At 40.9% G+C, this 21,087-nt stretch overlaps 1 protein-coding gene and 1 long non-coding RNA gene across 2 annotated transcripts in view; one reads left to right on the top strand and one right to left on the bottom strand.

Moving 5' to 3' along the window:
• LOC140907012 (eukaryotic translation elongation factor 1 epsilon-1-like) overlaps positions 1-21,087 on the bottom strand; it is a 157,068-nt gene that overhangs the window by 28,432 nt on the left and 107,549 nt on the right. The gene's annotated exons all lie outside the window — the stretch shown is intronic.
• LOC140907014 (uncharacterized) lies at positions 4,246-21,020 on the top strand. The gene is made up of 3 exons (XR_012157335.1): positions 4,246-4,697; positions 20,277-20,356; positions 20,940-21,020. It is a non-coding gene; the product is annotated as an uncharacterized lncRNA (long non-coding RNA).

Below are 21,087 nucleotides of genomic sequence, written 5' to 3'. Positions count from 1 at the left end.
GGAACACATGACTTATGAGGAGAGGCTGAGGGAACTGGGACTGTTTAGTCTGCAGAAGAGAAGAATGAGGGGGGATTTGATAGCTGCTTTCAACTGCCTGAAGGGGGCTTCTAAAGAAGATGGATCTAGATTGTTCTCAATGGTACCAGATGACAGAACAAGGAGTAATGGTCTCAAGTTGCAGTGGGGGAGGTTTAGGTTGGATGTTAGGAAAAACTTTCACTAGGAGGGTGTGAAGGACTGGAATGGGTTACCTAGGGAGGGGTGGAATGGGTTACCTAGGGAGGGGTTTTCAAGATCAGGCTTGACAAAGCCCTGGCTGGGATGATTTAGCTGGGGACTGGTCCTGCTTTGAGCAGGGGGTTGGACTAGATGACCTGAGGTCCCTTCCAACCCTGATATTCTATGCTAATTTAAACCTTTATTATACTTAATTGGAGTTGAACCATAGGACCAATTCCCCAACATTGACTTAATTAACAGTATTAATTAAGAACAATTAAGAATAAATGTCTTTGATGTGCAAAAGCTCAACTGACTACCAAGAAAATTCATATTACCGATGTGGCAACAAAGTTGAACTACTTTAAATTATTAAAATCAGCCCATCAGATCAGCAATATCAATAAAAACTACTGTAAACTATGGCACGCAGAGATAATGGCCCTGTGACTTCAGTAAATCATAAATCAATTGACTACCAACTCTAGAGATAGCCAACTTTTGTTTAAATTATTCAATTTGTTGCCCAGATCTGTTGGTCAGGAGGTGCAAGGATAGGGTTGCTGAGACAAGTGCAGTGTTTGAGGAGATGGCACTCAGGAACACATGAGCAGGGGCAAAAGAATCAGATATTGGGGGTGAACCAAGGTTGGTAGTTGGTGAAATAAACTTTGCAGTGGGAGAGAGGAAAACCTTGTCTACATGTGAAAGTTGCATTGGTTTAACTATAGGTCTGATTTCAAACTGATTTAGTTAAACCAGTGCAAACCCCTATTGGGGACACATTTATTTTGGTTTAAAGGTGACTGAGTTCAGTTGAGCTTAAATTGATTAGGAAACAGTGTAAGCTAACCTGAAATAAGCCATTCCTAAACTGAATAAAAAAAGAGTGTCCACACAAGGATCTGTACTGGTTTAAACTAAATTGGTTTAAAAACAGGTTTAAGTTAAATCTCTGCAATTTTCTCATATAGACAAGGCAGAACAAAAAAAAATCACAGATGGAAAAGAGACAGCAATGGAGGGATTCAACAAAAAAAGTCAGTGGAAGAGAGGGAGGTGAGATGTCACTGACAATGATGGATTAAAAAGTTATGGAAAGATTTGGTGGAGGCAAGTTGGTGATGATGAAGGAGATGAGGTGGTGGTGGGCAGACAGAAGGTAGAGAAAGTGCAGCGTTTAAAGGAAGACACGGTCAAGCAAGTGGCTGTTTTGGTGAGGAAGAGTGCGGATTCAAATTTAAATATCGAAAGAAAAGGGGGTGAAGAGGCAGGAGACAATGGGTCAAAAGAGACATCAATATGGAAGTTGAAGTCACCAAAGATAGAGCTGGGGGATGGTGGGATAAAGAAGAGTGAGAAATTAAGGTGTAAGGATGAAAGATGAAGGAAGTTGAGAAGGAGTTAGGGGAAGACGGTAGACAACAGCTAAATGGAGTAGGAGATGACAGTAGATTCAATGGAGTGTTGTTCAAAAGAGGCAGAGGAGTGGGAATGGGGTTGAGGTAAGTTTAGTTGGAAGAGGTAGGAGAAGAAGAGAAAAGGCCCAGCACCTCCAGCACAGTTCTTTGGGGACCCCTTGAGGCACAGGGGATCAGAAAAGAAGGGGCCTGCCAAGGGACACAGTAGCTACAGAGGCAGTCTCAGATAGGGGGATCCACCTTCCATGAGTGAAAGGAGATTGAGAGAAACAGCATGTAATCCAGCACAAGTGAGTGCCAAGCCTTTTTGATAATCATAGCAAACAAAAGATACTGAGTTATTACAACCTAGCTGTTGTGTGTGCAAAATACCATATGGAGATTGAGATGGCAAACAGATTGTACTGCTAAATCAGCAACATCCCTCAGACATTTAATAAAGACTTAATCACTCCCAGTAGGCACAGGATGTCTTCGTCAATACAAGACAGAAAAATGTGTTGATCTCTGGGGAAAAAAGAAAAGCCACTCATGTCTCTCAGCAGCAGCAAGCCATGTGAGTTTAGGAGTGACAAGAACTCTTAGTTCTATGATCAGAGGACAATACATGCTGCCGAGGCAATCTACTTAATTTAAGGTTGTTAGAAGTCTTTGAAGAACTAGTCTCATGCTTTACACAGTACTCAGCACCTGCTGGAACAGAATTTAGGGAGTTTTAATGAGTGCTCTGTGGATGTCTGTACAGTGCATCCATGTTAAATAAAACTCACGGTGCACGGATTCAAGGAGCTCCCATAACTCAGAACATGATGAATGGTAGGAGCAGAAGGGCGAGGAGACAGGTTAAGCTGCACCATTCTTCAAAAAAATAAAATTCTGCCATTTAATTCTGAAAGTAGAATAAATACAAGGTGCACACTCTGGGCCAAATTCTGGGCTGAGTTACCCTGGTGTAAAGTGGGAATAATTAAAGAACAGAATTTGGTGCTGTGTATATAGACTGCTTAGTTTCCCACAATGTTGTAAAAAGTAATTCCAATAAGAATTAAGAAAAGGAGTACTTGTGGCACCTTAGTCTCCTTTTCTTTTTGTGCATACAGACTAACACGGCTGCTACTCTGAAACCTGTTAATAAGAATTAGTATCAATTAATCTTTTCAGCATCTTCACCTGAGGAAAACTCTTCTGATTTTCCAATAAACAAACTGGATTCAGAAACTGTCATCTTTCCCCCCAGGAATAATAGTCATTCTCCAACTGGAAGGACATAAGGCAGAATAATTTTCTCAAAGTACGCTGGTGTAAATCTGGAATAACTTCATTGACGTCAATGCTGGAGAAAAGTTAGTCATCCCAGCTTACTGAGATGCAATAAACACATAACCCGACAATGCCATTTCTGCTAGGGCACTTTACAGAGTAGAAATGCACTTGAGCCTCTCTGGCTCAGTTCCCCCTACAGATAATAGTGCTTAGCTTACAGGACTGATTAGTTAATATTTAAAAAGGGTTTTGAAGAAAAAAAGCAGTTATAAATGCTAAATATTTACTTACTGAGTGCTCCAACTAGCAAGGTTAAGAAAGACATTCAGCACGTAAACAATTTTATAACTCGCTACGTCCTCCATAGTATTTTTTAAGGCTCTCTGAGGTCACATGCTTTTGCTCCCCAGGATGCGCCTATACTGGGCTGAAGGAGCGGGGCTGAAAAAGGGTTAGGCTTTTTGTTTGTTTGTTTTTTGGGTTTTTTTGTGGGAGATGGTTTTCTGATCCAAATGAGGTCACTCTGGAAACTGAAGAAGAGCCTGTTAGAAAGGGAGAACGGATACAAAGCAGGAGAAAAAAGAAAAGAGAAAAATCAGAACCAGATGATGATATCAGCAAAAAAGCAAAGCTAAGGAAAGAAATAAACCAAAATGTTATAACTTTAAGATTCCTCAGCCAAAGAAATAAGATTAGGTGATGTTAACCCTGTGAAAGTAGCTGACTGGATAAAAAAAGCACAGGTGATATATTAAGAGTCAGGAGGCTGCGAGATGGGGATCTTTCAGTTGAATATAAGAACAAAGAGCAAGCGGACAAACTGCTAAACCTTAAAATGTTAGGGAAAGTTAAAATGAGTTGCCAGCTACCAAAGTATTTGAAATGAAAGGAGCAATATATGAAGTGCCATTAGAATTGACCAATAATGAGATTGCCAAAAGCATAGTAGAAGGTAAAGTAGTTGTAATCAGGTTCTGAATGAATGTTCCCTGACACCTAGCTGGGAGGGGGAGAGACTCTGGGTGTAGTTATGTAAATACAATTTGCTCCTGCTTTGCTTAGATATTCGGCAGATGGAGCCGTGTTTTTCTCATTGTAATCAACTTGGCTGGTGAGAGTCACAAATCACGTTAGTACTGAATGCAGGGGTAGTGAAATGCTGTTATTAATGTTGTGATTATTGTGGGAATGTAGGGAAGCAGGACTGTGCTTAACCTGTTCCAAATGAGGTCGGGGGGGGGGGGGGGGAGAGTCAAGAGGACCTCATTGAACCAGGGGTTTGACTGCCAAAGCCCTGTGAAAGTAAGAGTGGTGGGGACAGAAGTCCTGGTCAGGAGACTGCACAACTCTGCCCCCTCTAGACTAGCTTAACCTGTTCTTCCCCACTATTCAAAGAATAGAGCTAAATAGGCTTCATTAGGAATCTCTTGTTATTTTCATTGCTCAATCAGAGCTGAAACCAGTTGTGGTAGGACAGTGTTTCTGCCCTGCCTGCTAAGAGCTAAAAATCACTGAGAGCTGAAATCACTTGAGATGGGGCAGTGTTTCTGCCCAGCCTACTAAAGAGCTGAAAATCACTGAGAGACTGATGTGCAGAGGTCACAGCAGAGAGGCAGAAGGTGACTGACCGTCAGCTGGTGAATGAGTGACCAGCAGGGTGGCAGTGAAGAGGCATGATGAGCGGCCAGCAGGGTGACGGCAGAGAGGTGCGACAAGCAGCCAGCTGGGTGGCTGGTGGTGGAGTGCGAGGAGAGCAGTGATCAGGTGGCTAGTGAGGAGCCAGCGGAGTGAGTAAGATGCCTCTTTACTCCACACTCAGGGTGGGAGGTGAACTCTGCAGATGCACCCCTGAACTCTGGGCCTGCACTGACCAAGGAGAGCAACTGTGAGTGGGGTGCAGAGAAGGGTCAGGCATGTGAAAGGGACTTTTGGGTTGCTGGACTTGAGAACCTGAGCGGGAAAGGGCACTGCCCAACCTACTCATGGGTGGGTCTTTTACTCATGGTTTATGTTTATGAACCCTGTTTATTGTGTTTTCGCAACGTAACTCCGAGTTACTTCCCTCCTTTTATTAAAAGTTTCTTTTCTACGCTCAGACTCTGTGCTTGCGAGTGGGGAAGTATTGCCTCTCAGAGGCGCCTGGGGTGGTGTGTAATTTTCCCAGGTTACTGGGTTGGGGCTCAAGACAATTCTGTGTTGTATCGATGGAAAGGAACCCCTAGATATTGAACCCGGCCCTGGTTGCTGCTGGGTCCACCTGGCAGAAGGGTTAGATAGTAGTAAATAAATTAGTAATTAGTAAATTAGCAGAAAGCAAGCCATCAGCAGCAGTGCTGATTACATTTAAGAGAGGGACTCTACTTGAGGCCAGATCTATACTACAGACTTATATCAATATAACTATGTTGCTCAAAGGTGTGAAAAATCTACACCCTTAGCGATGTAGTTGTACCAACCTAACCTTCCGTGGAGGTAGAACTACATCGCTGGAGGGCTTCTCCCATCGACATAGCTACTGCCTCTCAGGGAGGTGGATTAACTAGGCCAATGGGAGACGCTCACACGGGTGCAGCTGCGCCAATGCAGTATATTAAGTGTAGACCTGCCAGAATGAGAAAGAAGCACTAGGGTTTCAGATACTCAGAACAAAGCCATATATCCTCCCTCTCCTAAAGTGTTCTAAGTGCCAATGACATGGGCATGTAGCAACTGGTTGTAAAGGGGAAACAAGATGCAGTGAATGTAGGGGAGAGCATTCCTATGAAAATTGTATAGAATGGACATAGGTCATATATAGTAACTGCAGTGGTAATCACAGACTAGCATATAGAGGGAGTATTGCTGCATGACAAACTAAAAAGAGATACAAAAAGACAAAAATAACATCTCTTATGTGGAAGCTATAAGGAGACTCTCAAAGCATCAGGTGGAGAAGGAAGAGACAAAGAGCACAATAGAAGGGGAAATGCAGACAGACTCATTTTATAAAGAATATGATAAACACTGTGTAAAGAATAGGCTATAATACAATAGAAAGGTTTTGTACATTTATGATAGAGGTGATAAACTACATCAAAAATCAGAAAAATCAGAAAAAATGAAAATTATAGCAAGGGCAGCAGAAAAATACTTGTATGTTAGCAATTTATCAATGGACTGTATTCATGCAATTTTGAATGAGGCTAATGGTGAAATATGACTAGTATGGGGATCAAAATCTTTTGTTGGAATGCGCACAGCTGGATAGCACATCGTCAAGAACTAAAAGAAAATATCCCGGAAATGAAAACTAAACCAGATATCATATGTATTTAGGAAACATGGTTGGTTAAAAAGCTTGCTTTTAAAATTCCAGGATATATTGTCTTCAGACAAGACCGAAAAGTAGGAAGAAGATGGTTTTATACTGCCGTAAGGGAAGGATTAAACTACATAGTAGCAGAGAACAAAGAAGTAAGCTTACAATATGATGCTGTTGAGATCCCAATACAGAAGGAGAAATATACATCTTTAAGGATTTATAATATCTATAACCCGTGTGGGAAATTAGGAAGCTTGGAGCGACAAGAAATAGCAAAGAATTATAAAAGACCATATATTATATGCAGTGACCTAAACAGTCGTCATAAATTTGTGGGCAAGTAAGACAACAGATAAAAATGGTACATGCTTAGAAAACTTAATTAATTAAAACAATCTAATGGTTTTAGATGATGGCACTCCTACTAGTGTAATACAGCAGATGGCAGTTTTTCCTGGATCTGGGAATTATTACAGCAGATATTGCAAGTAAATGCCCCTGGGAAATATATAAGGAAGAAGCAATGGGGAATGATCATTTCCCTACACTTCTTATTTTTCAAGGACAAAGTAAGATTGAAGGTTATAGAAAATTACCTACCTGGGATTTTAAGAAAGCTAATTTTTTTAAGAAAGCTAATTAGGAGTTTGTCACGCTGTCTGGAGTGGCTCACAACTGAGAGTGCCAACTTCAGGGCAGACTATCAAAAAGCAGGGCACAAACCCCTGACTGGTTGTGAATTCTATATTTCCATTTCTCCAACCAAGTATCAAGTGTGAACTCCTCAAGCACTATAGCAGCCTAACCATGTACTCACAGGCAGTCCCCTCACAGTCCAGTCCATCTTACCACCCAGACAAACTTGCCTTTGTGGTAGATGGTCCCTTACATCAAATATCACAACAATATTCAGGATATTCCCAGTCCCAAGGAACCAGTCACTTACCCCAGGTAACAGGAAATCAGAAATATACAGGCAAATTAGAAGAATGAAGGGAATTCTGACTAAGAGTAGTCCCGTCCCAGGTCTTATTGGGACTGACAATAGAGTTAGAAATTCTGATAATGAGAGAGCAGAAATTTAGCAGAAAATTTCTGAGGGACGAGTAATGATGAACATCACATTGAAGTTTTCCACCAGATTAAAAGACAATTCACTGAAGAAAGTCATGATCTATTATGTAGTTGGGGGTAAACACAAAGTTACTACACCAAATGAGTGATTTTGGCTGAGGGAATTTTAGAAAGCTATTGATATCAGCAAGAATACATCTCCAGGTAAAGATAATATATGTAACAATGTTTAAATCTCTCTCTGGAAGCAGTTTGAGGGTTCTCTTGGAATTATAATGCTATATAGGGAAAAAAGGAGCGATACTGGTAGGGAAGAAACTGTGACAAAGCTCTGTCCTTGTCTCTGTGGGTCCTGCGTTTCCTGGTAGATTTTGCTAGTCTCAGAGGCTCACTGTGACCCTCCACATAACTCTTCTCTCTTTAGAGACAAGGGTCACAGTCTACTGAGCCATTTTCATCATAAGCCAGTGAGGGAGGTGAGGAGAAGCTATCCTCCCTTGCACGGTCTCTGTTGTCTCCCAGTCTCAGTGATTAATCGGGGGGGGGGGGGAGGGTTGGGGGTTTGCAGGGCAAAAGGGGAAGCCCGGGCCCGTCCTCTACTCCGGGCTCCAGCCCTGGGACCCTAATAGTATCAGCTATGGTAGCTGACCTTTTAGAAAAATGAGACGTACAATTCCCTGAGCTACTTCCCCACAGCAGCCCCCACTTCCTCAGGCTCCACTTCACCCTTACCTCAGGGCCTCCTTCCTTGTGCTTGATATGGTGTATACTGCTCCGTCTCTCCAACAGCACAACTTCCTCCCACAGCTCCTGACATCTGCACCCACCTGATTAACTGGGATGCTTTTAACTAGTTTCAGCCAGTCCCTGATTGGCTTCAGGTGTCCCAATCAACCTAGCATTCTCCCTGCCTTCTGGAAAGTTCTTAATTGGCCCCAGGTGTCTTAATTGACCTGGAGCAGCTGCCATTTAACTTATCCTGGTACCAGGGATTTGTTTAGCCTGGAGCTAATATATCTATCTATCTCCCACTACTTTTCTATAGCCATCTGGCCTTGCCCTGTCACAAAACATGTAGTAGTAATTCCAATACGAAATCCAGGAAACTATGGACCAATTGCTCTTACGTCTGGTCTGGGTAAAAGTACGGAGAGAATGGTGAATGACAGATTGGTTGCCTATGTGGAAAACAATGGTAGTATAGATAAGGTGTAGAGTGGTTTTAGGAGAGGAAGATGCACCCCTTATCACATTAAGTTAGAAATGGAAATACTTTTTTTGTATGAGGCACAAAGGTTTCAAGTTAGCCGTCTTTCTACCTATGAAAAGGTGCATGACACGCTATGGAGGAGAGGCTTGTTGTTCAAAGTAGGTGCACTAGGGATAAGGAGAAGAATGCATGGGTGGATTAGAGAATTTTTGAGTAAAAGGACCAGGCATATGAGAGTTGCGAAAATTATGTCAAATGTTAAAAATGGTCTACTGCATGGAAGTATCAGCAGCCTGACTTATTAATATTATGATAAACGATCTCCAAAAATGAAAAAGCGCCAGGGCAGGTGTCACTATTCGTAGATGACTTTGCTCTGTGGATTCGGAGCGGGAATGCGGAGATAGCAGAAAAAGAGAATCAGCAAAGCATTACAAGAGACCTCTGATTGGGGAGATGCATGGGGTTTCTAGTTCTTTGTTGATAAAACCAAAGGATTGAGCTTTCTTTACAAAAAGGAAAGTTGCAAAGGAATATAAACTGTATCTATATGGAGAACAAACAGATATAGTTACAAGGTTTAAATTCTTAGGGGTAATATTAGATATTAAATTACTTTGGAAAGATCATATAAATATGTTAAAGATAAATGTACAGGAGGATTAACCTGCTTAAGTCTTGCTGAGACTAAGTGGAAGGCAGATAAGAAAACACTGCTGATGGTATACAGAGCCTTAATCAGAACAAAAGAAAAGGAGTACTTGTGGCACCTTAGAGACTAACAAATTTATTTCAGCATAAGCTTTCGTGAGCTACAGATCACTTCATCGGATGCAAATAAATTTGTTAGTCTGTATTTGCAAAAAGAAAAAGAGTACTTGTGGCACCTTAGAGACTAACACCGCTGCTACTCTGAAACCTGAAATTAATCAGAACAGTTACATTGACTATGGCTACCAAGCTTTTGGGTCAGCATCAAAATTAGAACTTAATACAAGCCCAGGCACTATGAATTGCATGCAGTGTATTTATTACAACAGCTATAAGCAGCTACACATACCTTCTGGTGAAATGCCAGTTACATTATGGATGATACTGGCAGTGGTGGATTAGCCACTGAACCCATTTTTCTGGAGTGGGGGGGGGGGGCGGGGAAGGTAATGCAGGCGAAAGGGGTTGGGAGAGGCCCTCACTTTCTCTAGTCCAGGGCCCCACAAACCCCTAATCTGCCTCTGGATACTGGGCCTAACTTTCTGGGACAAAGTTAATGGGAACTGCAATGGTTAAAGTATCAAACAAAAATATGAGGATTGTTGGGAATTCGATAGGCAAACCATAGCACACAATGTTAGAACTCTACACACTACTAAAGGTGGATGCAGAAGTTGAAAGACAAGGAAAAGCTGAATGAAGTCAAAACTTTTGGTCATGGCAAAATTAGTTATAGATAGAAAGTTGCATGTCCAAACATGGATGTAGATTTATTTTATAAACTTAAGGCAAAAAAAAAAAGACAGTAAGTTTAAGAAAAGATTTATAGATGAAAAGTGGATTCTGTTTTGTCAACTATATAAAAATGGATCCAAACAAGAAAAAACAGGAAGAGTGGGGACCATATATTGTAAGCCATATTTGAGAATTAGTATATCTGAAGAATGTTCAATTAAATTACTCTCATGACAGCCAAATTAGCAGCAATAATGCTAGAATTAAATTGGATGTATGCCCAGCAGTGGTGGTCATGTTTTTGGATTCAATGTCAGGTCTTATGGCAATAAAAAAAGTGTCTCTCAGTAGATAGAAGGAATTCAAAAGCCTAGTATAGAAAAAATGTAACAGAGGAATGGCAAAAAACACTGGATTAATGAAAAAAAGTGGAAGAAGATGTTTTGAATTGTGTCCTAGAGTTGAGGATAATGACATACTTCAGGGCCTGCACAGAACTAATGAAATACTTTTGTTTAGAGTGCTTGCTAACCATTGTGGTTTAAAAAGATGGACTATGTGCGCTCTTCCAGGTGGAAGAAACAATTGATCACCTTGTATGGGTATATAAGAGCTTTGACAAAGAAGGGAAAAAGCTTTTTGAGAAATTCAACATCCTAAGTTAACAAAAACTACATTATGTTATTTAGTAAAAACATTGGGGAAATGGGGTATTATTAAAAATGCAGTTTCAGGTAATGTAAGACACAGGGAAGATTGAGAATAAAAATCTCTAAGTATTGAGGAATTATAGTTGGCGGTTGCTACATGCTTCAAATCTACTTCACCATTAAAAAAAAAAGCTCCAGCATGCAGTAGGCTAGGGTGAGGCCACACCCACCACAGAACTCCATTGAAACCTGCCTAATGGGCAGGAGAAAATCAGCTAAATACCTTGCCTATTATATATTACAATACTTGTGCAAAGCTTTTTTTAATATACTAAAGAGTATGAATGTTAAAAATAAACTTTGTAAACTGCCCACCATATAAGACACAGTTGTATGCATTATCATAAAATGATATGAAAATATGTTTGTGGCAATGCTAAGCAATATTAGAAGAATGTCATTCAAGGCATATCAAACTTTAAAAGGAATCTATCAAATATCACAGGTAAATCCAGTTACAAAGTATACTGGAATGGAGGATTCTCAGAGGATAATTCCACAAACTAAAAAAAAAGTGTAAATCTTGCTTCAAGGACTTAGTAATTTAATTGCCTTTTCCCCTCTCACATAAAACATCTGTTGTCACAGTGACAGCTGGTTTGGATCTCAGCTCCACCTATGTTTGTTGATACACAAACCAGGATAAGGAAGTATTGTTCCTGGATAGTACGGTTGTTAGTTATATCATAGCGAGTCACTCTCCCAAGCCGTCATACAATCACCATCTGATTGTAGTAGATGACCTAGGACAATGTCAACAAGCACTACCATGGAGTACCAGAATTAGGGTCTGATCCACAAAGTTCAGCTCCAGCAGGTTTGGCCGATCTCCAGCTGGCCACGGTTCACCATTCCAAACCAATGGGGGCTGCGGCACATCCCGCAGCCTGCACTACTTCCCATAGCCCCCATTGGAACGGCAAACCGCGGCCAGTGGGAGCTGCGATCGGCCGAACAGGAGGACACTGCAGGTAAACAGACCAGCCCAGCCTGCCAGCAGATTTCCCTGACAGGCCGCGTGTCAAAGGTTGCCGATCTCTGGTCTAACTAATCACCATATTTGGGGTGGGGAAGGAATTTTTCCCCAGGTCGGATTGGCAGAGACACTGCGGTTTTTTCTCCTTCCTCGGCAGCATGGGTCACTCGCAGGTTTAAACTAGTGTAAATGGTGAATTCTCTGTTACCTGAAGTCTTTAAACCCTGATCTGAGAACTTCAGTAACTCAGCCAGAGGTTAGGGGTCTATTACAGGAGTGGGAGTTTGAGGTTCTGTGGCCTGCAATGTGCAGGAGATGATCACGATGGTCCCTTCTGACCTTAAAATCTAAAAATGTTTATTGAAAATTAAGTAACAGACGTGTAAGATTGTTATATGTTTTATAGATGTTATATGTTTCATATGTGCAATGGCAGTCAAAAAAGCAAATGGGATGTTAGGAATCATTAAAAAAGGGATAGAGAATAAGACAGAGAATATCTTATTGCCCTTATATAAATCCATGGTACGCCCACATCTTGAATACTGTGTACAGATGTGGTCCCCTCATCTCAAAAAAAGATATACTGGCATTAGAAAAGGTTCAGAAAAGGGCAACTAAAATGATTAGGGGTTTGGAACGGGTCCCATATGAGGGGAGATTAAAAAGAGGCTAGGACTTTTCAGCTTGGAAAAGAGGAGACTAAGGGGGGATATGATAGAGGTATATAAAATCATGAGTGGTTTGGAGAAAGTGAATAAGGAAAAGTTATTTACTTGTTCCCATAATATAAGAACTAGGGGCCACCAAATGAAATTAATAGGCAGCAGGTTTAAAACAAATAAAAGGAAGTTCTTCTCCACTCAGCGCACGGTCAACCTGTGGAACTCCTTGCCTGGGGAGGTTGTGAAGGCTAGGACTATAACAGGGTTTAAAACAGAACTGGATAAATTCATGGAGGTTAAGTCCATGAATGGCTATTAGCCAGGATGGGTAAAGAATGGTGTCCCTAGCCTCTGTTTGTCAGAAGATGGAGATGGATGGCAGGAGAGAGATCATTAGATCATTACCTGTTAGGTTCACTCTCTCTGGGGCACCTGGCATTGGCCACTGTCGGTAGACAGGATACTGGGCTGGAAGGACCTTTGGTCTGACTGAGGAATGGCCATTCTTATGTTCACATAAAGCACGACCAACTTTTTGCTGTATTTGGAGAAAGTGCATTGAAGGACTAACCTAATGCCTGTTGAAGTCAATGAGATGACTTCTATTGACTTTAATGGGAGTTTGATCAGGCCCATAGAGGAACCAGTGAGCCTCCCTGCCTGGGGGTAGACAGAGTCACAGTAGGGGGGGCTCGAGCTAGTGTGCTAAAAATAGCAGCATGGACACTGCTGCACTGTCAGAAGCTCAGACCCACCCAACCCTTTGGGTCCGAGCTTGGGTGGCCAGTCCAAGCCTTCATTGGTGCAGCAATGTCCACACTGCTATTTTTAGTGCACTAGCTCAAGCCCCTCTAGAGTGAGTCTGTCTGCCTGGGCTGGGAGGCTTGCTCCCAGCTGCAGTATAGACATACCCTTAGGGCAAACTGTACTGGGATTACTGTGCCTAATGTAGACAAAGCATAAGCTGTTCCCTTACTGTGATTGTCTGATCTACAGTCCTCTCCCTCTGCCAGGAAATGGAATGCTGATCAGGCAGAAGAAACCAACCCTAACTCAGTCATTCATTCAGATCAGCAGTGTGAAAAGCACTGAGGTCCTTCACAGCTCAATGGTTTACAGTGCCATCTGTCAGAAGCCAGTCTCCTGCATTCCTCACAGAGAGGTTTCAAGCCAGAGCATGGTACACAACAAGCCCTTATTGCTCTGATGGATGGCCACTTCTGAGCCATAGACAGAGGAAGCACATCCCTATTCTTCCTGCTGGGTGAACTGTGGATCACTAAATTCTCCTGTGCTTCCACCAAGAGATAACAGGGGTGAATAGAAACACGTGAAAATGGTTTGACTCCTTCTCAGACAAACCTGATGGGTTATTATGGGAAACATCCTCCATCTCTCGAAATTTCACCTGGGGAATCCCATATAGTTCAATCATGTCCTTTAGAAAGATAGAGAGAAAGAAAAGGAAGAGCCAACTCAAGAGAGACAACCTTTAAAAACAAGTTACTTGTAACTGGAGTTCTTCAAGATGACTCTGCATATTCAGTTATGGGTTATGCACTGCCAGATGGTGTCTAATGGTAGAACATTCTTCAAATAGTGACCATTAGGGCAAGTGCACCCCCTCCTATCCTTCCCCTCAAATGTCCTTGAACAGTCTGAGAGGGAGGTTATATAAGGGGGTCATGTGTTCTCTACCACAAGTTCCTACCTCCACTAACCCGGAGAACCAAGGTAGGACTCGGAGAAAGTGGGTAAGGTGAGTGGGAAGAGTCATCCTGAACTCCACTTACAAGTAACCTTTATTTCTTCTTTGAGTGGCTCTGCATGTTCCCACTTATCTGTAGTTTAGCAAACAGTGCTGAAAACTCAGGAGGAAGCAATGGAGCCCCCATCAAATAATGATTGAGGCACCGTTCTACCACCTTTGGCATCCACTTTTGAAGAAAAATCCGAAACATAATGTTTAGTATGGTAAAGGTATGGACTGACTTCCAAGTAGCAGTCTTACAGATTTCCCCACTAGGAACATATTTAAGGCAAGCAAGAGATGCTGCCACTGCTCTAGTAGAATACTTTACAAGAGCAAGCACATGAACTGCATCTCTCTTAGAACATTCAGTGAAATATTGTTTTGTTGGATCATATTAAAGAAGTTCTGTTTTAAAATCACAAATGAGTTTGATTCCCCATAGTTTAAATTCCAGGGCATTACTAATTAAGAGGTCTCTTGGTTTTTGGTACTGTTTCTCTCCCTCTCTGTGTGAAACTTGCAAGCTGCTAATTGTGTTAGTACATTCTAAGACAGAGTCTGTTTTCAAAGCAATTCTTTGTAACAACTACTCACACAGAGAGAGACTCAAAGCAATACTCTGTAACAACAGAAACAGCACCCAGAGACTCCCCGCCCTTTTGTTGTATTCATCTCACTTTGTTAACAATTGTGGTTAAAATAGAGATAGAGGATGTATGTGGATGGATGCTTGGTGTGGATAATAACTGAATGATCAGGAAGGTGCCAGCCTAAGAATCCAGTGTGCATTGGCTGAAGAAGGTGTCAAGTGGAAACAACCAGAGGACCCCCAGAGGGCAGACTGGAATCCACCCAACAGCCTCAAGGATGGGAGAACCAAAGAACAAGATAACATCTGGCAGCACGGAGCCATCAGGAATGTGCCATCTCCTGATTGATTCAGCAATAGCATGATGAAGCAATTCCCACAGACTGGCATAGGAAGAAATTCCTATAAACATGGACTCTAGAAAGTGAGAACTTTGGGGTCTGATTCTGCAAACCAACTTCCAGGAGCATCAGATGTGCATCTGAGAAGGCCCTGCTCCCTCCTCATGTCCAGGCCACCTGGCCAGTGGCTTGGCATGAGCAACTCTAAGGCTGGTAACTATGATAACAACCTTGCAGAATGTGTGTGTGTGTGTGTGTGAATAAATATGAGATTGAATGGAATGTTATAGCTATAACTACCTGCTTACTATGATTCTTTCTGTATTCACAATAAATGTGGCATTTTGCCTTTTCCCGTTTAATAAGATCCTGCTGGTTTTTATTTTATTGGTATAACAGTTTAATGCATCTGGAAATAGTGTGAATACATCCAGTATTACCCATGTGATTCTTAGCATAAGAGACAAATAACCTAGATGACTTTCTAAAACTCTTAGTTCCATTTAAATAATGTGCCAGAACCCATTTAGTAGCTAAAGTATGAAATATTGATTCCCCTTTGTTAGGGAGCAGCTTGGTAGGGGAGGGCTTGGGAACAGTAAATTAAGTTTGATTGTTGTGAAATTCTGATACTATTTTTGGTAGAAACCTGAGATCAGGTCTAAGAACCACCTTGTCTTTATGAAAAATAGTAAAGGGCAGATCCATCTCAACACAGCCTGTAACTTGTTCACCCTTCTGGCTGATGTAGCAATAATAAATACCATCTTAATAGATAAATAAAATAAGGAACACTCCACCAAGGGTTCTAAGGGTGGTTTCATAAAGATGGAGAAAACTAAACTGAGATCCCATGGACGACAAGATCCATCAATGAGGGATACAGATTGGACAACCCCTTCATAAACCTTTTAATTGAATCATGCACTTTTCAACAGTGATCTACCATCAATCAAGACATGGTAAATGGAAACAGTCTCCAAATAAACTCTTAAACATTCAGACTTTTAAAACATTAAATACTCTAAATACAGAGGGAATAAAAGCAGAGATTGGAGAATCAGATCTTCCCTGCATCCAAGACACAAATCTAGCTCGTTTCATATAATAATGCTTTCTTGTGGGCAGCCTCCTTGAATTAAACATCATGGACTGACAAGGAACAGGATTGATCAATATCAGCCAGAGTCTGATAGGATAGCTGGGGGGCCGGGCTATGAAGAAACTGAGGATCCAGATGAAGGATCCTGCCCTGTTGCTGTGACAACAAGTCTGGAGACACAGGGAGATGCTTGTAAATTCTACCAGACAGCTGAAGCAGTTCCATGTACCACTGCTGTCTTCCATAGTTCCTGTTCCATTGGGGAAAGGGCCTTCAGTATGCTTTCCCAAACTTTCTCTTCAGAAAGTGGTCAGGAGAGTATGTGAGGAGGAGGCAAGGATGATGGTTTAATAGACCTTATTGCAATTCTAAAAAAATTATTCTACATATCTTTGAAATGCCCATCACTGTAATATAGAGGCACTTTTACCAACTCTTATTTTTGTATAAGAGAAAACTCCACAGTTGGACCAAAGGTGTCCTGCCTCACCAGTTCCTTTATAGCCTCTTATTACAGGGTCAGGCTCCAAATATCAAACAGATGAGCATTGTTAGTGCTTAGATGTTAGAAATACCTCTTAGAAATACCTGGGGTGAGATTCTGTGCTGTGCCTCTTTGGTCTATTTACCAAAATATAGGGGCTTCAGCAGGGGTGAGAATTTCACCCACAGTTTCAGAACTTGTTGATTCACAGTGCCAGGAATGGCTGCAATAATAATAAAAAGATTTTGTCCATTTGATGTATTGCCTTGTGATCTACTGGAAGTGCTCTAGAATGTGGCTTTTTTTGTTTTGTTTTAAATCTCTTTCCCTGGGGCTTCACTGGCCATTATTATTTATTTATAGAGCACCCAAGCACATGCTAGGCACCTTAAATAGAGATGGAAAAGAAGCGGTCTCTTCCTGTAAGAGCTGATAATCTAATTGTAGATGTGATGGGACAAGTGGGAGTAACAAGACAATATGATACAATGGGCTGAGGAAGGACAAATGCGAAAGATCATGTGGGTTACCCAGTACAGAAGTGCAGATGTCTTAGTGGGTCAAGAGTTAAGATATTGGTGAGTCACAAGAAGTCATCTCTGTCTTGCCACTGTACACTGTGATGTGCACCAGAATACAACAGCTATTTCATCTCCTGTACAACCCTGGTACAATGGTTCTGAGCACCTTTCAACCCACCTTTCCAATTTCTTTTTATTTGTTTCTTTCCTAAAAACAGGAAAACATCAGATTTTAATACTGCATTAACATATAACTCTAAAGTTCCTGATGTCTTAAAATCAAATGTTCAAAAAGCAACTTTTAATTCTGTTCTTTTATGCATACAAACACGAGAACCCTGGAGCAGAAGGCCAGGGAATAATGCAATGCTTGACAAGGGAGGATAACTAAAGAGGGAGAGAGTTACGTAATCTATGAAGATGGTGGCGAGAAGCTTAAACTGGATGTTATAGTGGAAGGGGAATCAGCAGAGGGATTCAAAACAGGAGAATGACATGATCAAAAGGATGGGCAAAGAACTTGACTTTAAGGCTGCTTTCAGGGAGTAGCGTGTGCGCGCACATTTGAGAAAACAGCAAGGAGAATGCTGTATTAGTCAAGGGGGTATGTATAATGAGGGGCTGATTAAGAGATTTGGGTGTGGTGATGGAAAGGAAATGATGGCTCTTGGAGATGCTGAGGGCCAAAGGAAAGGAAGCAGTAAAAAAATAATCCTCACACTGAGCAACAGGGAGGATGGTAGTGCTGTCAACAATGATAAAGAGGGGAAGTGGAGAAGGTTTTGAGAAAGCAGATGAGGTACATTTTAAGCTAAATCTCCCCTCTCTTAAAGCAAGTTTTCAATAGGTCATCAGCAATAGGCTTATTTTATGATAATTTGTTTCCACTCCTATGCTCCTGATATTTGGTGTATTTTGAATATTTTGGGGCAAAGTATCTATTAAAGCAGTGTGAAAAAGAAGGGACAGCAGGCAGCTTTGCCACATGTTGTTAAATTAAAATTATTGGATATTTTCATTAACCGTCAAATTTTGGGAGTGTCACGTGAACTCTATCCTGTTTTTAAATTAGGTTCTAAATCCTATTTAATATGAAGCCTGCTTGCTGCATGAAGCCACACAAATTATAACAGAACAGCTATAATTGCCTAGGACTCTGGGATTCTACCATATTTGTAAAATATGGATTTCTTCATTAGCTTGCAGTAGGATTTGCTTTCAGAAAAATTGTGTGGCAATGTCGTCATTTTAGAACACTGACTATAATACCATAGGTGAGAAGAGCATTTGCCTTGATTTTCCTTTATTTAAAGTGCACAAGAAAGCCAAGAACTTTGAACACAACTAACTGTTGATTTAAATGGGTGCTCGACTTTGCAGAGTGAGACCCTTAGAGAAGCCGTTCCAAAATGGCAAATTCAAGGTATTACAACAGGATTTCTCTATTTTCATAATGCAGAATCCTGTAGATGCCATATGGCTGCCACACTTTTAAAACAAAACCATTCCATATATTTATATTTTTTAAATTAACCTTAACCAATACAAAGATGCATTTTTATTCCGAGTTTCTGGGAACAATATACCACAAGACCAAACCATCTTTTTAAAAAAAAAAAAAAAAAAAAGTAAGAGCCACTTGACCTAAATTTGATTTATTCAGTGAAAATAATCTACTGTATTAGCCTATTAAATCCTGACTTGAATGAACCTGTGAACACGGCACCTTGTGTTTGCAGACTGTTTACTGAGCTCGCACTAAGTCAGGTAAAATTTTTAGCATGAGCTTCGCTCTTTGCTGTATCCTGTGGTTTATCTGTGGCAAGCAAAGAGCAACCCTGTGCTTCCAGAACTTCAGAGCCTTTCAGTGCACTGGTGAGAAGTTATTCCCCAAGTCCTTTCTGCCAATTGTTCTTGGCAAATGGACCGAGGAAGACTATTGTTGTTGCTGGCTGTTATCTCTGCCTCCGACTCTACTTGGCAGAAGTGAAAATCCATCTCACTAGTGTGGAAACAAGCTGTTTGACTCTGGATGAGTCAACTCATTAATAAACAAAGTCTCAAAGGAAATGGGAACCCGTCTTAACAAAATACATGTATAAAAAGTTTATTGGATGCTGTTATGTTTGTCCTCCCCAGCATGACACTGTTTTATCTCATTCCACAGCCTTCCTATCAAAGAAGTGGGGGAAGTTAATAGTTTATCAAATTTTAATCAGCTTAAATATTTATGGTATTACTTACATAGCATGGAAAGTATTTTTTGTGTTGTTGCTGGTGGTTTATTTTTAATTAATTGACATATTTTACCATGTTTTTGTACCTGCCTTTGTTGTATAGAAGGTCTCCTTGTTAACTGAAAGACCTACTGTATCGGATTGCTTACCCTATCACTATCAAAGAGTCCAACTCAGCTGCTGTGCTGAAAGCTGAGGAGTAAAATGTCAATTTTTTGTGACATTTTCCTCTGTCCTGAAGTGGAAGTATGTATTCAGATCCTGGATTTGGAAACTCAGTACTGGTTATAAAAGGATTTCTTGGCTTTATCCACCAAAGTAGGAGCCTGATCCAAAGCCCACCTCCACCGTCAAAGTCAGTAGAAAGATTCCATTTGGATCAGGACTTAGGCTCAGAAGTACAACTATATTACCAACAATTGTAACAAAGTCTAGCAGTGCACTCCACCGGTTGTCTGACTCTCCCAAAGCTGATGCTGGCTAGCTTTCTCACAGCAGCTTTGATGAGAAGACTCACAATTTCCTTGTTTGTGACCAAGTGCTCAAGGCATTATCACACTACAGCTTCCTTCATAAAGAGGAACCACAACGGTGAATACCTTCACAAAACTGACAGGGCAGTGTCAACTGTTACCTTAAAATAAAAGCAATACTTATTTTGCATGTTAGACAAAGAGAAAAGTCAAACCAGACAAACAGTAAGCAAACACCATTCTGCAAAATGGAGCTAGCTAGGCACAAAGCTAACTTGCAAGGAATTCTTGTTAAGCATGATGAACACCCTACATAAAGGTACACCCTACTTTGGTACAGCAAGCTGCCACAAGCTTGTCCTTCAGTGTTCCAACAAGGTGTCTGTCTCAAGACCCAGGAGGTCTGTCTGATAGCATGGGTATTTTCGCTATATAGGAAAAACAGGTTCCTTTGTTTATCTCAAAAGGAACCCTCTTTCTCTCCACAGCCACCATGTACAAGTAGTACACCCTTTACACCATCTTCCAAAAGCATTATGGTATCTGCTTCACCTCAGCTTCCAAACAGGTATGACCAATAAGCAATATTATGATGGACTACCCTCCTTCCTATCTTACATTCACAATCATTAGTATTGATGAGCCTTCAATAACATTTGAGATAAGCCAAATTATGTTCAATACACATCTTCTCTCATGCAGTATTTTGTGCAGTCCCATCATGTAGCACATAGCTGGGAAAATGGCAAGCATGAATTAAAGGAGAGGGTGGGAGACTGTCCTTAAAAAATGGATTGACATGCTTTTCATAAAACTTATGAAACATACCACTGGAGCTATACAATTTATCAGACATAGAAAACAAACCTATTACATAAACTGTATGATGAGAAATATTAAGAATGTTAATTATAATTCACAAGTTATCACAAATATGCATGGAGCAGATTGTGTATGATTGTACATTGTGAAATGAATTCGATACAAAAAAATCCATCTACATGGAAAGAAAATTATTACTGCAAAGCAAAGTACTCTAAAGTTCAGAAATGCCAGCATTAAGGTAGCACAGACCATTTTAATTTGGTCTCCATATGCAAAAGCATTAAGATCAGGTCTTTAATTATATAATCATATTCTATTTCCTACAGGACCCCTAGGAAGGAAGATCAGTCTCCTGCAGAGAATTTCACCCTAGAAAGGACTTTTAATAAATATTTTGTGGTAACATGATCAACAAGTCAATTATGTGTTATATAAAAAAGGATTCCTTTCATCAGTTTTAAATGGGTTGTCTTC

The sequence above is a fragment of the Lepidochelys kempii genome, chromosome 2 (genome assembly GCF_965140265.1).
Source record: "Lepidochelys kempii isolate rLepKem1 chromosome 2, rLepKem1.hap2, whole genome shotgun sequence".
Classification (NCBI taxonomy): domain Eukaryota; kingdom Metazoa; phylum Chordata; order Testudines; family Cheloniidae; genus Lepidochelys; species Lepidochelys kempii.
The sequence above is the reverse complement of the archived record's forward strand: the minus strand, read 5'-3'. Positions and strand labels throughout refer to the sequence as shown.